The following is a 13,159-nucleotide window of genomic DNA, read 5'->3' on the forward strand; positions in this document are numbered from 1 at the left end:
GCAACTCTTTCTTTTACTTTTCTTTTCTTTTCTTTAGTATTTTATTTATTTATCTTTAGAGAGAAGGGAAAGGAGGGAGGGAGACAGGGAGAAAAACATCCATGTGTGGCTGCCTCTCTCACGCCCCCTACTGGGGACCTGGCCGGCAACCCAGGCGTGTGCCCTGACTGGGAATCAAACCGGCGACGCTTTGGTTTGCAGGCAGGTGTTCAATCCACTGAGCCACCCCAGTGAGGGCTCTCTTTTTCTTAAGGCATAAATGATTCGGCGTTCGGGCTTACTGCGAGAAGCCAGCAACCAGTAAGCATTTCTTCCAGGACAAGCAAGGGCGGCAAGGGCCCGGTGGTCTGCAAAGTGTCGGGTGTGTGTTCGTTCCGTCACCAACGGGTGACCGAAGGAAGAAACAAGGCAAGCAGGACTCCTGTCTGACAATCCATCGTGGCGTCTTCTACCGCGAGAACAGGGTCTGGACCATAGTGGGCACTTGATAAATATTTGTTGAAGGAGCTCCCTTACTTCCCAGGAACGTTAGGTCAATAAATACCAACGACCATTTGCCCAGAAGAGGTGGTGGGAGCCAGAATTTTCAGACGGCCCCTCGGAGTCCTGCCCCAGGCATACCCGTGCCTTCTCCGATGCTCCAATCACACATTAACCCAGGGGTTGGCGGTGTGATGAAATCCCAGGGGATTATCTGGTGGGTCCGACCCAATCCGGCGAGACCTTAGGGGAGACAGCGTTTTTCCTGGAGGGATTTGAGAAGGAACCAGCTGTACCAGCTTCTCTGCTAAGGGATTCGAAGAGGAATGGACTCAGGGTACAGGGACAGCAAGTGGCTTCTGGGAGCTGGAAGCCACCTCCAGCTGAGAGCCAGCAAAACAGGGATGTTAGCGCTGCCGCTGCCAGGCACTGAATTCTGCCGGAACCACATGACTGTGGACAAGGACCAGGCCTTTGGGGAGCAGCCCCGGACCCAGAGTGCCCGCCAGGCCAACGCCTGGGCTGCAGCAAGTGGCAGCTGAGCAGAGACTCGGCCACACCCCACCGAGACCTCTGACCTTAGAACCGGAGGTCCTGAGCGGGCGTGGCTGTAGGCCGATAAGCTTGCAGGGATTTGGGATAAAGACATCCGAACTAGTCCAGAGGTCACAAAAACAGCGTGGCTTGGGAAGTAGGGCACAGAGCACTTCCTCGGAAAGTTCGTGTCGTCTGTGCCCAAGCGTCTCAGGAGCTCTTTCAAGCTCACACTGGAAGCCGGGCTCCTAGGTCCGGATGTGGCCGCAGTCACCCCACCTGGTGGAGTGGCCCCTGTCCCCCGGCCTGCTACCTGCCTGGAGCGTCTGTGGAAGGAACGAGGGGAAGACAGGACAGGCAGCAGGGCGGGGAGAGAGAGGTAAGAGGGCCACACTGGAGAGCAAGCTGGGGAGGCTGCAGGGGTGGGACAGAGAGAGAGAGACAGCAGGAAAGAGAGGTCGGCCAGGTCTGTTCCGCTGGACCAGGAAGGAAAACCCAGTTTGGTCATTTCCTTGATTGCCACACGTAGGACTTATTTGAAGGGTTGTTTTTTTTTGGATGCCAGGTTGATTTCTTGCCTTGGCCTTCACGGGGAAATGGCACTTCATTTGTCACCAAACGCCCAGTTGTATACAGATGACACCAACTTGGTCAGATTCGACCAAGGGCAGGGGGGATCTGGCTCAGTTTCCCGTCCGCCTGTGGCTTCTGTCCTGTGCTCCCAGCCGTTGGCTTCTGCCTGGAGGCTGGGGTAGGGGGGGTGGTTAGGAGGCGGAAGCCCCTGGACATCAATCGGCAAATACAGGTGCACGCAGCAAGAGCCTGTCCCCCTGTCCCCTGGGGCAGCTGCCTGCAGGAGCTCCCACCTTCCCTGGTGGCAGTGCAGGAGTGAGAACAGAGTCTCACAGAGGAGAGGCAGAGTGGAAGGCTTCACAGCAGAGACAGTCACCTCCTGTCCTTCAAGCGGGGGTCCTTCTGCTGCCCAAGGACCATTTGGCAACATCTGGGGACATTTTGGTTGCCACACCTGGGATGGGCGAGGGGGGCTGCTGGTCACACACAGCGGAGAAAGTGACGGAAACCAATTACCACAGGTCCCGCTGGCAGGCCCCTGTGTTGGGTGTGTGTGATGTTTTATGTAGGGAAAGAAACGGAAAGGACAGAAAACACCGTGATTTCTTTGGTCCAAAGATTGGACTGCAGTGAAAACCTCGAGGGGACAGGGCTCTCTCACTTGAGGGCCCGCAGACTCTGGTGGCCATGAGCGGCAGGGACAGCAGTGCCGGCCACTGTTGGCACCCTGCTGACTTGCCTCCTGAAGAGATGCTTCCAGGTGAGTGTCCTCGGCTGTGTTGCCACTTCCTGGGCTGCGCGCCTCTCACCAGCCTGGCTGTGTATTTGGAGGACGGATACATGACCAGCCCTGTGTGACAGCTGGGCAGGTGGGCTTAGGCCCAGGGCCGGGGAGCCAAATGCACGGCGTGAGTTCTTGTTCTAGGAGGTGCCACAGGGAGAGGACGCCTCGTGGGCGGCAGGGAGTGACTGGGACCTGGGACTGCCAGGGACAGGCCCCAGGTGGTTGCAAGTTCCAACCAAAGCCTCGTTTCCTGAAGTGGCCCCATGGGTCATTGTGACCCGCAGCTCGGGAAGGACAGGCAGAGCCGGGAGCGATTCTCAGGCACGCTCTCTCCTCCAGCTTCCTGCCCACCACATAGCCGTGGCCGACGTCCCTCCGTCCTCCGTCCAGGTGCAGCGTGGTCTCAGCAGGGAACAGCAGTGCTGTGCCCCCGTGAGGGGAAGCCTGGGGGTCTTCTCAGCTGAGCAGGGGAGACCACGTCCTGCTGAGTGAGAAGACGGGGACACGTGGGACGGAGACACCCCAAGAGACTTGGGGAGATTCACGCAAAGAGATGTGGTCCGAGACTCACAGACACATCGGTGGTGGCCCAGGTCTCTCTCTGGCGGGAGCCTAGGAGTGAGAGCAGCTGCCAGGGTCTGAAGAAACAAATCCTTCTATCGGACTTTAAAATCTGGGGGCTTTCCTTGTTACCCACTTTTCTAAAAAATTGATTTTACAGAGAGAGAGGATGGGAGAGAAAGAGAGAGACAGAGAGACAAGAGAGACGCATCAATTTGTCATTCCACTTATTGATGCATTCATGGGTTGCTTCTTGTACGTGCCCTGACCGGGGATCGAACCCACAACCTCGGTGTAGCAGGATAACACTCTAACCCACTGAAGTACCCAGCCATGCCTATTACCCACATATATCTGAAGTTTCTACGCCACAGGATGGATGTAAGTCTACAAAGAGGCATATCAAGAGTCATTCGTTTCATCTCGTCTTTCCGCGTTTTGGATGAGGCAGAAGCGACCAGGCTGTGGACAGATCCCCAGGAGTGCTGAGGCTCCCCAGGCTCTGGAGCCATCCGCGAGCCCACAGCCCAGGGCACGTGGCTGCCGCTCTGCCTCCGCAGGCTTCTGCGTGGCTCCGCAGCGCTCGCCTTGGGAACCAGCTCCTGAAATTCTGAGAGTGGCCACTCCTTCCCCACGTTCAGTGCCCATGATTTCATAATAATCCTACGATAGAAAAAACGGATCTGCAGGGATTTTACCACGACCGTTGACGGATAGTTTGAGCTCTCCATGCCCTCTGTCTATTTTTTCTTTTAATTCAACAAATTGTAACATTTATTGGGTCTCTGCTATGCTCCAGGCTCTGTGCGAGGGCGTGGGGGCTGGGCATGAAGTTGACTCAAACAGACACCCATCGGCCCTTGAAGATCTTTTTTATCGTTTTGATTTCAACAAATCCATGAATTCTTTTATAGAACAAAGAAGCTGAGGGCCAACCATGAGCAGAAATGTAGCAGCACCCGTCTAGAAGATAGAAGTGGACAGGAGTGTGGGTCTTGAGGAAGCCCAAGGTGCCACCAGGAGTGACGTGGGCAGAGAGAGTTCACCCTGCAGGCTCTCTGCTGGAGACGGACCCAACATTCGGCTCCCAGCTTGGCAGCAGCCAGTGTACACGGCCGGACGCCATGATGCCACAGTATACAATGTAGCTGAGGAAATGTATCAGAACAACACTCCCACTGTTCTCGAAAATGTTCTTTCTCTTGTGCTTCTAACGCGGCTCCCTGTGGTGCGATGCTAACAGTGAAGCTGGAAGGCCCACGGGGAGACGAAGTACCCATGAACACAGGCCGCGGGGCAGCCGGGTGTGGGCAGGGAGGACCGGCTCGGAGAATAGAGGGGGGCACCTGCAGAGATATGGCGGAAGGACCCAGCGCTAACGGTGGGGAAGACTCCCAAACAGGCAGAAAGAGTGGCGTTGCAACAGGGGGCACAGCCAGGACCCAGATGCGGGGTTCTGGAGAAACAGCACCTTTTGAGACACACGAGTTGTGCAGGTGGCTGGAGTTTAGCTCTTAGGGGAGCAGGAATAGGAAGATAAGCTGGAAAAGGCAGGCTGGAACCAGATTGTGACATTTCCTGAAGGCGGGCTGAGGGGTGGAGACGTTATTTTGTAGGTTGTGGTTTGTGTGGAGTCGGGAGGTATGGAAGGTTATGGCCGCAGCCAGGATGTATTGGGAGAGCAGGAGGTGGTGCATTGGGAGAGCAGGAGGCAGTGAGCCCAGAGCCATGGCTGGGGAGGGACACTGTGAAGAGGAGCAGGTTGTGAACGGGGCAGTGGACAGAGGTAATAAGGAGGATCAAAGGAAGAATTATAGGCTTTGGCTGAGGATTCCATCCTTGGCAAGGAGTCTCGGCTTGGGATTTAGACGCTCTACAAAGTTGGTCCGATGAGCAACCTCAGGTGGAGACTGGAAGGAAGGGGTGTGAGAAGGCGGCTTTGGGTGTCAGAAGGTGTGCACTCAGGAGCATTGCCGTGGCATGAACTGGAATAAGGAAGCCCGATGCAAAAACCCTGGAGACTCAGGTGCATTGACAACATACAAGTAGGGTTCCGATTCTCAGTTGCCTGAAGCACACTGTCTGCAACGGGGCAAGACGGGTGACGAAATGTTCCGCCCGTGGGTACGCATACAGTTCTGTACCTATTTTCAACTAATTCAGGTCTGAATGTTGCTCGTTTGGTTTTCTCGCCCGTGACCCATGAGGACCTCCTGGACTGACTTCAGGGCTCTCTGCAGTGTCTTAGGCTAACTCTGAAATGTGGTAAGCATTTATCACGGCGATGGGTATCTAAAACCGAGAGCTTTCTAACCGTATGTGCGTGGGATGCGTGTGTACTTCACGCGGCCTGTGGGCTTGTAGTTCTCGTCCTCTTCGGTTAAAAGAAGAGACCCAGAGGTCATGTCTTTGAGGCCAAGGAATTCTTCTGACTTGTCTCACTGAGCAAGTGGCCACGACTGATCTTTCCCCACACTGGTCCCTTGAATCAAGGAAATCACCTTTCACTGTGGCCCTGGAGCTCTTGGCCATCCCAGCTTTCACGCCACGTCTGAAGGGCAAACTCTCCTCCTGTTTTGACAAAGAAGCCCTCGTAATGAGCTGCGCCCAACACGACCCATCGGAAGATCCCTGGGAGATGGAAGAATTGCTCAGCGGCCGGGGAGCGCTTTGCGTAATGCATGCTTTTTAAAATCGTGGTGATGTAGAGTAGCCGCCTCCCCGGCTGCCAGGCTCCTCGCCGCGGCTATCTGCGTTCCCACATGTATGGTCGGCAGGCAGGCAGGCATTGGTTGGTTGGCTACCTTCAAAATTTTAAAAAGCCTGTGGTGTTTTCTTATCTTTCGGGGGTGGGGGAGTGAGGAGCCGGTATCTTCTCGATTCCATGTTGTGTAGCATTGACTGTAATGACAAGAACTGTGTTTTTCAGTGGAAATAGTGAGTAGCCGAGCGCTGACAAGGGTCAGATACACTCCAGTGAAGCGAAGGATGTATTAAAAGGGAAGATGGAACCTGAAAATCTTGTCTTCGGGGCAACGCAAATGAATGCATTTTCCACCTTCTGTATCTTCTTTTTTAGATTTTATCTATTTATTTTTAGAGAGAGGGGACGGGAGGGGGAAAGAGAGGGAGAGAAACACTGGAGTGCAAGAGAGATACATCCATCTGCTGCTTCTTGCACGCCCCCCACTGGGGACCTGGCCGGCAACTCAGGCATGTGCCCTGACTGGGAATCGAACCGGCGACCCTTCAGTTTATAGGCTGCCACTCAACTCACTGAGCCACACCAGCCAGGGCTATCTTCTGTATCCTAAACCATGGATACCTTGCAGGATTTTTTGTCTATTTCAGACCTACAAGCCCTGAGCACCCGTACCCAGCTCCGGAATTGTTCCTGGCTTCCTGACCCTCAATCCACTTGCCCAGCTGCCCACCTCCACTCAGCACCAACCGTCCCTCCCGATGCCTGCAGGGGGTCATTGCTGGAGACATTCGCCCAGTCTGCAAATGTCATCGGGGAGCAGCAGGAGGTCCAGGGCACGGAAAGCCATGCCCTGGCCTCATCGACAGGGGCCTCCAAGCTCTGGATCAGGGCAGAGAGCAGAGGTGAGTTGCCACGGCCACGGGTGAGGCTTTCACGGAGTCCAGCGAGGGCTACACGCGTCTGGGGTGGGACCGTTCTCTGTGGTGGGCCATCCTCAGCACCCAGTAGGGTGGGAAGCAGCATTCCTGGCCTTCACCCACCACAGGCCAGGAGCACCTTTCCATCTCCAGAGGTGCCCTGAACCCCTCTTCACCCTGTCTGTCGCCTGGAGAAGAACTTCCAGCCTGCACCCTAGAGTCTCCACGGGACCCAGGATCAAGGCCCAAGACTGCTGATGCCCAGAGATGCCACACCATGGGGGCTGTTGAAGCCCACCTAGAGGTGCCGTGTGCCTCACCCCTCAGGGAGCTGCCCCTGAGACCATGCAGATCCCAGCCCGAGCCTGCCACCCGCTCCTGAGCCTGGGTAAGAACGACAAGGGGCTGCAGCCCACCTGCCTCCCCTTCCTTCCTCCTTATTCCAGCCTTAATGAGCCAGGTCCCTTTCAGAGGCAGCTTCCCTACCTACTGCACAGAAGATCAAACACTTGGGGCAAATGGGGAGAGGAAAGGTCCAGCTAGAGGAGAAACACGAAGACGCGGGCAAGAGACGTGCCCGGGAGAGAAATAAGGCAGATGACACACACACACACACACACACACACACACACACAAGGAAAAGGAGCAAGCCTCTGCCGTGGGGGCAGGGGGAAACGAAGAGCAGAGGAGTGAACTATACACAGGGCACATTTGAAAGCAGGAGCACAGCGAAGTGTGAATAAATGTATCGAACCACAGAGACCTCTGATTCCCACCAACTTTCTCAGCTGGTCCTCAAAGGGGAGGACAGGAAGGAAGGTAACAAAGACAGGTTTCACCTATAACGGCATGCGGAAGCCCGCACGCTCCCACGGCCCTCACGCCTGGGAACTGGCCTTGGTGAGCTCTTCCTCGACTATTTGCCTGGCTTCCTGACCCCAGGAACAAAGACTCCCATCTTAAAGGAGGATCGTGGGTGAATCTTAATGAAGCCAATTGTGTCCTTCTGGATTCTTGGGTGTAAACAGTACGGCTTAACTCGGGCGAGTCTCGCCAGAAAACGAATTTATTAAAGAATAACAAGTAGTTCTTCACACGCGTAGCTGAGGAGGTCAGAGACAGCGGCAGAGCATCACAAAGCTGCTGACAAACCTGCAAATAACACCCGTGCTTGCCCTTGAGCGAGAGAACAGCGTTTGGTTGCCTGGATGCGGGACGAGAATCCGTTTTCCAGGCGAGGGAGGGTGGTACCTGCACCCTAAGTTCCTGCCTCAGCACAAATGACAGCTGAGCCGCCCGAACCTCGGGCCACACCCAGGTGCTGACTCCTGTGCAATTAAAGCCACAAACACTGAGTGTGTCTGACGCCATGGTGCAGCTCCAGCCCGGGTCCTATTTTTGTGCGGCACAAGTGATGTTTGTATTATCTACATGGTTAAAACAAAATCACCTGAGTCCCCAGGTGGGTTCCGGCCTGCTCACCCCTCGCCCGGCCCCCTGGTGCCTCATGCCCGGCCTGGCCCATCCCCACCCCACCAGCAATCACTGCCAGCCGGGCACGTGCTCTGTGGCCAGCCACAGTGGTGGCCGTCCCCCTCCGAGGATGGCAGTATTAGGGCACAGTTGATGGGCGATGTGGGCAGAGGCGTGGGGTGAGACACTCGCTCACCCTCATCCAGACACCCAGCCCTTCTTTCTGCTTCTCCATCAGAGGACCTGAATTGGCATCTTGCAACTATGTAACAGCTCTTGCCAGAAGCACTCCCTTTCTCATTGCAGGTTACAGAACCCGGCTCCAGGTTTGCCCCTCCCCCCACCCTTGCACAGTCTGTCTGTCATCTTGGGGCTGGGAGAACCATGGAAGTGCTCCTTCCTTAGGGCCTCTATGGGACCAGCACGGTGGGGCTGTGCTGTAGGCAATGGCACTGGATTCCGTCTGAGTCTCCGGGCCACTCTCTACGGACAAAGGATCGCGCTCAGCCTGCGTGCCAGATGAGCCAGGGGCGGAGAGCTGAGGCTCCAGTGAGCGGCCCTCCACTACTGACTGTGGGAGGTCAGTGTGTACACCCCGTGCCCTCACGTGTTTTGTGGGCTCCACCTGCCCATGCCGTCCGCAGTAGGCTTGGTGGTGCACCCTTCACTGCGGCCTCCCCCGTCTCTTCACCCCCTCCCCTACAGGTACCCCCGGGACTCTCACACAGTAGCTGCCTGAGCTCAAACCCCGTCTCAGGGTCTGCTTTGGGGGAAACCTACATCCAGCCGTTCAGTAACTTAGAGTCCAGGTTTTAGAAACCTTGCCTTAGAGCTCTCAGCGGTTCCCGGAACCTGTCTCCTGCTTCAACAGGGTTTGGACGGAAGAGACCCAGGGACGCCCCTTCTTCCAGCTTCCGGCCCCCCTCCAACCTCTTCTCCACTTGCCCTCTCTGGAACCACCTCTGCCACCCTCAGCCCCCGAGACCAGCCAACACTGTTTGCTGACCTTGACTCCTCATTGCTGGACAACTGTGCGCTTGAAGATTTGTCAGAATTACTCCACCCAGGTGGGGGCGCATCAACCGCCTGGCCACCCTGCACCCACAGTCTCCCACACCCACCTCCCTCTGGGCTCCTATTTTGACCATGAGGACCTGGCTCTGCAGGGCCTGGGCCACTTCTTTGGACAGTTGACCGTGCATCTCTTAAAGCTGCAAAACCAGCGTGGGGACTGCGTTCTCTTCCAAGACATGCTGAAGCCTTCCCAAGATGCATGGGGTAAAACTCAGGCTGCTGTAGAAGCCGCCTCGGCCTTGACAAAGAACCTGACCCAGGCCCTGGTGGACCTGCAGGCCCCGGTTCTGCCTGCAAAGCTCCTCAGCTCCGTGACTCCCTGCAGAACCTGGTCCTGGGTGAGCAGGTGCAGCTCACCAGGAAGATGGCCCACGCCTGGCTCACCTCACAGGCCGGTGGTCCCCAGGCTGGCCTAGGCGAGTGTGTCTTCGAAAGGCTCCCCCTCAAGCATGACCAGGAGCCTGTGGAGCCCAGAGGCCTTCCAGGGGCTCCCTTTCCCCCCGCCCCCCCCCCCCCGTGTCTGGCTTTTGTCTGAGCCTCTCCCTGCAAGCACTGGGCATCGTTTTCACCAGCCTGGAGCCTCTCCCGTGCATTGGACCAAATGGAAACAATAAAGCTTTGCAGGAAAAAAAAACTTGCATCAATTAAAATTTCAAAATCACGGCCATGCACGGAGATGGCGCTGGGCTCTCACTCTCGTGCCGGTGGACATCCACAGGAAGTTGTCAGCCGTATTTTTAAGGGTGCAGCTTTGACAAGCACAGAGAAACCAAATTCGATATCATTAAGGTTTAATTTTTTTTTTTCCTATTTGGTTTGTAAGTGGCCCGTGTGGAGGCGAAATCAATTGCTCCACCAAACGGAAATCTCACCTTGTGGACAATCATATCTCTGTGGAGAAAACGAGCCACAGAAAAAGGAACGCATGGAGAGCACCTCCCGGGCCCAGCAACTTGACTAAGCGCTCTCCAGCAGAAAAGATTAAATATTGATCCTCGGTGGGGGCAGGGAGGGAGCCATCCTTGTCCCCTCGGGAGGGAAGATGCTCGAACCCCACTCTGTGTCCATGACAACTTTCCAGCTTTTCTAGGGTAAGTGATTTGTGGAAGAGCCATCTTACTGAGATCATTGGCCATAGTCGTCACTGAAGAAATCATCATGCCCACCCCCCGCTGAGAAAATGTGTTTGTGGACGTGCGAGGGACGTGCGAACGTCAGCATCACCGGCTGTTAGCACGAGAAGCTGATGCACACGCACAGGTTGAAATGATTCTTTTACTGCCTCTCACAATCTGAGAGGGACTCTTTTAAAACATAATTGGCTTCTGTTCTAACGGATGGGGAAGTCAGTATTGCATACAATTGATAAATGACAAAAACAAACCAACTAGACTTAAAAGGGGACCTCAAAAATCTGCTTCTCTTCTTCCTTCTCTTCCGAGCGCTCAGGCGCTCAGGTAGATCAATCCCGTTTTTAACCAGGAAGCGTAACAAGGTCTTCGTATGACTTTGACACCTGTGATCCCGCAACAATGGTTCATTTCAGCCACTTGAATCTTTGTATCCTTTCTCAGTCAGGGACTATCCAACCCAAATGCATGTTTGTACTAAAAACATACAGCGCGTCGTTTTCTTTGAGCTGAGGCTAGGGCTTCAGCAACCCTCTAGGCTTCCTGCACCAGCCTCAGCTCCCAGCATGTATCCGCTGGGGGATTTGCTTGTGCATTTGCAGAAATGTATCAAGCTTGCTTTTCTGCTACACGGAGACGGAGAGGCGCAGAGGAGAAGAAGTTAGCCTTTACTATCGCTACAGTTTCCAATCCTGCTTCAGAGAAGCCATGACACTGACAAGGGGCCTCTTTTCAAGACAGAAAGTGTGGACTTGGCAGGAAGTGAAATTGCCTGTCAGTTCCTGAGTCTCTTTCACGCCTATGTGGGACCCTAATGCAGTTAGCATCCTCTACCCAGGATAATCTACAGCCTTGGCCTTTAATCGGGGGTGAGAGCTGCAGCTAACCGGGCCTTGGGTGACTCCTTGTGCAGGAGGCAGGAGATAACTAATCTATTGCACAACTGAGCCCAACCACCTGTCACAGCCCCAAGCCAGCTGCTGGCCCAGAACCCTGAGCGAAATAAATGGTGCTGGTTTTAAGCCATTAATTCTGCAGCCACTTGTCAAAACAGCAAGCACTGACCCCTACACATATTTTAAAGGATTTTGTTTTCCCTCTAGTGAGCATACAAGAGTGATGATTAGGGAGTTACTCCCCACTACTCAAAAAAGGAACACTTTCAAGGATTAAAAAAAAATTGTAATGCTTGAAACCTAATTTTTAAAAAAATTAGTTTTTTAGCCAGGCCTGGCCAGGTGGCTGAGCTGGTTGGAGCATCTTCCCATACACCCAAAGGTGCAGGTTCGATCCCTGGTTGGGGCGCGTACAGGAGGCAAAAATTGATGTTTGTATATCACATCTCTCTCTCCCCCCAACCCCCCTTTCCTCTCCCCCTCAAATCAATAAACATATCCTCAGCGGAGGCTTAAAGCCACCTTTGGGCCATTGCAAATTCGGCTGCTGTGGGCAGGGAGCGTGTGAGACTCTTAAGTCTTCATGTGTCTACAGTAAATGACCAGGACGGATCGCTGTTTTCCAGGTTTCCACAGGGCACCCAACACACCTTTAATGACATTTGTCCCCTTCTTCCAGTTCCAAAGACGATCAGTTTTGCGCCCAGCTATTCGGGTCCCCTAATGAGATCTACTGTTAGTCCTCAATGTCATGGAACGCTCTGGCTTCAGCAACTGAGCATCAGCAATCTCTTCAGTTTCGGGAAGAAATCGAGATTAGAAATCATTAGATATAAGCTTTTCCGGGGAGGGGGCAGCGGAGAGGGACACAAACTCTCTGGAAAGAAGTGGCAACAGTATGAGTGAGAAACCCCCAAGGGCAAGATAAAAGTCAAGGATACGAATTAGGGAACGTATTTGCAACATCTATGAACGCATTTGCCTTTCTTTCCCAATGCTGTCCTTCCCAGAGTTCTCCTTTCAGCACTGCTGATGTGCAGATGGTTCCCGGGACAGTCACCGCAAACGGCGAGCATCACGAAAGCCAGGAAATACCTGAAGCGTGCACTGGGCACAGCGGGGTGAGTTGCACCAACCCACAGCACCATTGCAAAGAAGGAAGCAAGCACGCGTGCAGGGATTAGGAACCAGCAGCCACGCGTATTCCACTGGGTGGAAACAGTTTCATGGCATTGCTACATAAAAATGAAGACGCAGGGACACTCTGGATACAGAGCTTCTGCTCCTCGGCAAAAGCACCCCCTGGGGGAGCGTTATGAGGAGTTTGCCTGCAAGATTAGCGCCTCTGCGGAAGGGGTGGCTGCATGGCCTCGCTCCTGCGGCCAGTTCTGAGTCGTCCTTCGTCCTTCGCTTGCCTTTAATTAACATTCGAATGAGTTCCATCAGTGGCTCACAGCAAGACAAATGTGTGCTAGACAACACTGTTTCATTCTGCGGCCTTTACCTTCATTATTAAACAATTGCTTTTTACTTGCACAGGAAGAACCAGCAAACTGTCACAATTGTATCCATGAGTCCTTTATATATGTTGCCACAGAGTCCCAATTCTTGTTGCATTTAAGTCCTGGGGCACCTTCGGTTCTGCAGCATCTGCAGGGTTATGATTTAATTGTACAAGGCGACAGGAGCTTGCAAATGAGGGGGGAGAGAGAGAGAGAGGAGCTATAAATAGGAAGCCTTAATTTTAGCCATTAAAAAAATGGTGATTCTAAAAATCTACCACACTGTAAGAATCTGGCTTTTTCCATGTGCTCACATCTCTGCAGAAAAGGCTTTTTTTTTTTTTTAACCTCAGAGGGAATATAGGGCAAATACTCTCAGTTGTGAAATCCCAGACAGGAGAATGCTTTCTCTGAAAAATGTAGCTGCGGGGGAAAATGATGCAATCATGTGGAGAACTAGCTGACTCCAAAACAAGTTTCCTTGTGCTGGCAAAGTCGTAGGAGAGAAAAGAGACCCCTTGTGTGGCCTCC

At 53.9% G+C, this 13,159-nt stretch overlaps 1 long non-coding RNA gene across 2 annotated transcripts; it reads left to right on the plus strand.

The window, feature by feature from the left end:
- Positions 1 to 1,133: 1,133 nt before the first annotated feature.
- On the plus strand, positions 1,134 to 12,803 carry LOC139440589 (uncharacterized). 2 transcript variants are annotated; one of them, XR_011650816.1, is made up of 4 exons: positions 1,134 to 1,393; positions 2,109 to 2,347; positions 6,284 to 6,538; positions 12,137 to 12,803. It is a non-coding gene; the product is annotated as an uncharacterized lncRNA (long non-coding RNA). The 2 variants fall into 2 exon arrangements; XR_011650817.1 differs by lacking the exon at positions 12,137 to 12,803 and adding an exon at positions 8,898 to 9,592.
- Positions 12,804 to 13,159: the final 356 nt, after the last annotated feature.

Source organism: Desmodus rotundus, chromosome Y (assembly GCF_022682495.2).
Source record: "Desmodus rotundus isolate HL8 chromosome Y, HLdesRot8A.1, whole genome shotgun sequence".
Lineage (NCBI taxonomy): Eukaryota > Metazoa > Chordata > Mammalia > Chiroptera > Phyllostomidae > Desmodus > Desmodus rotundus.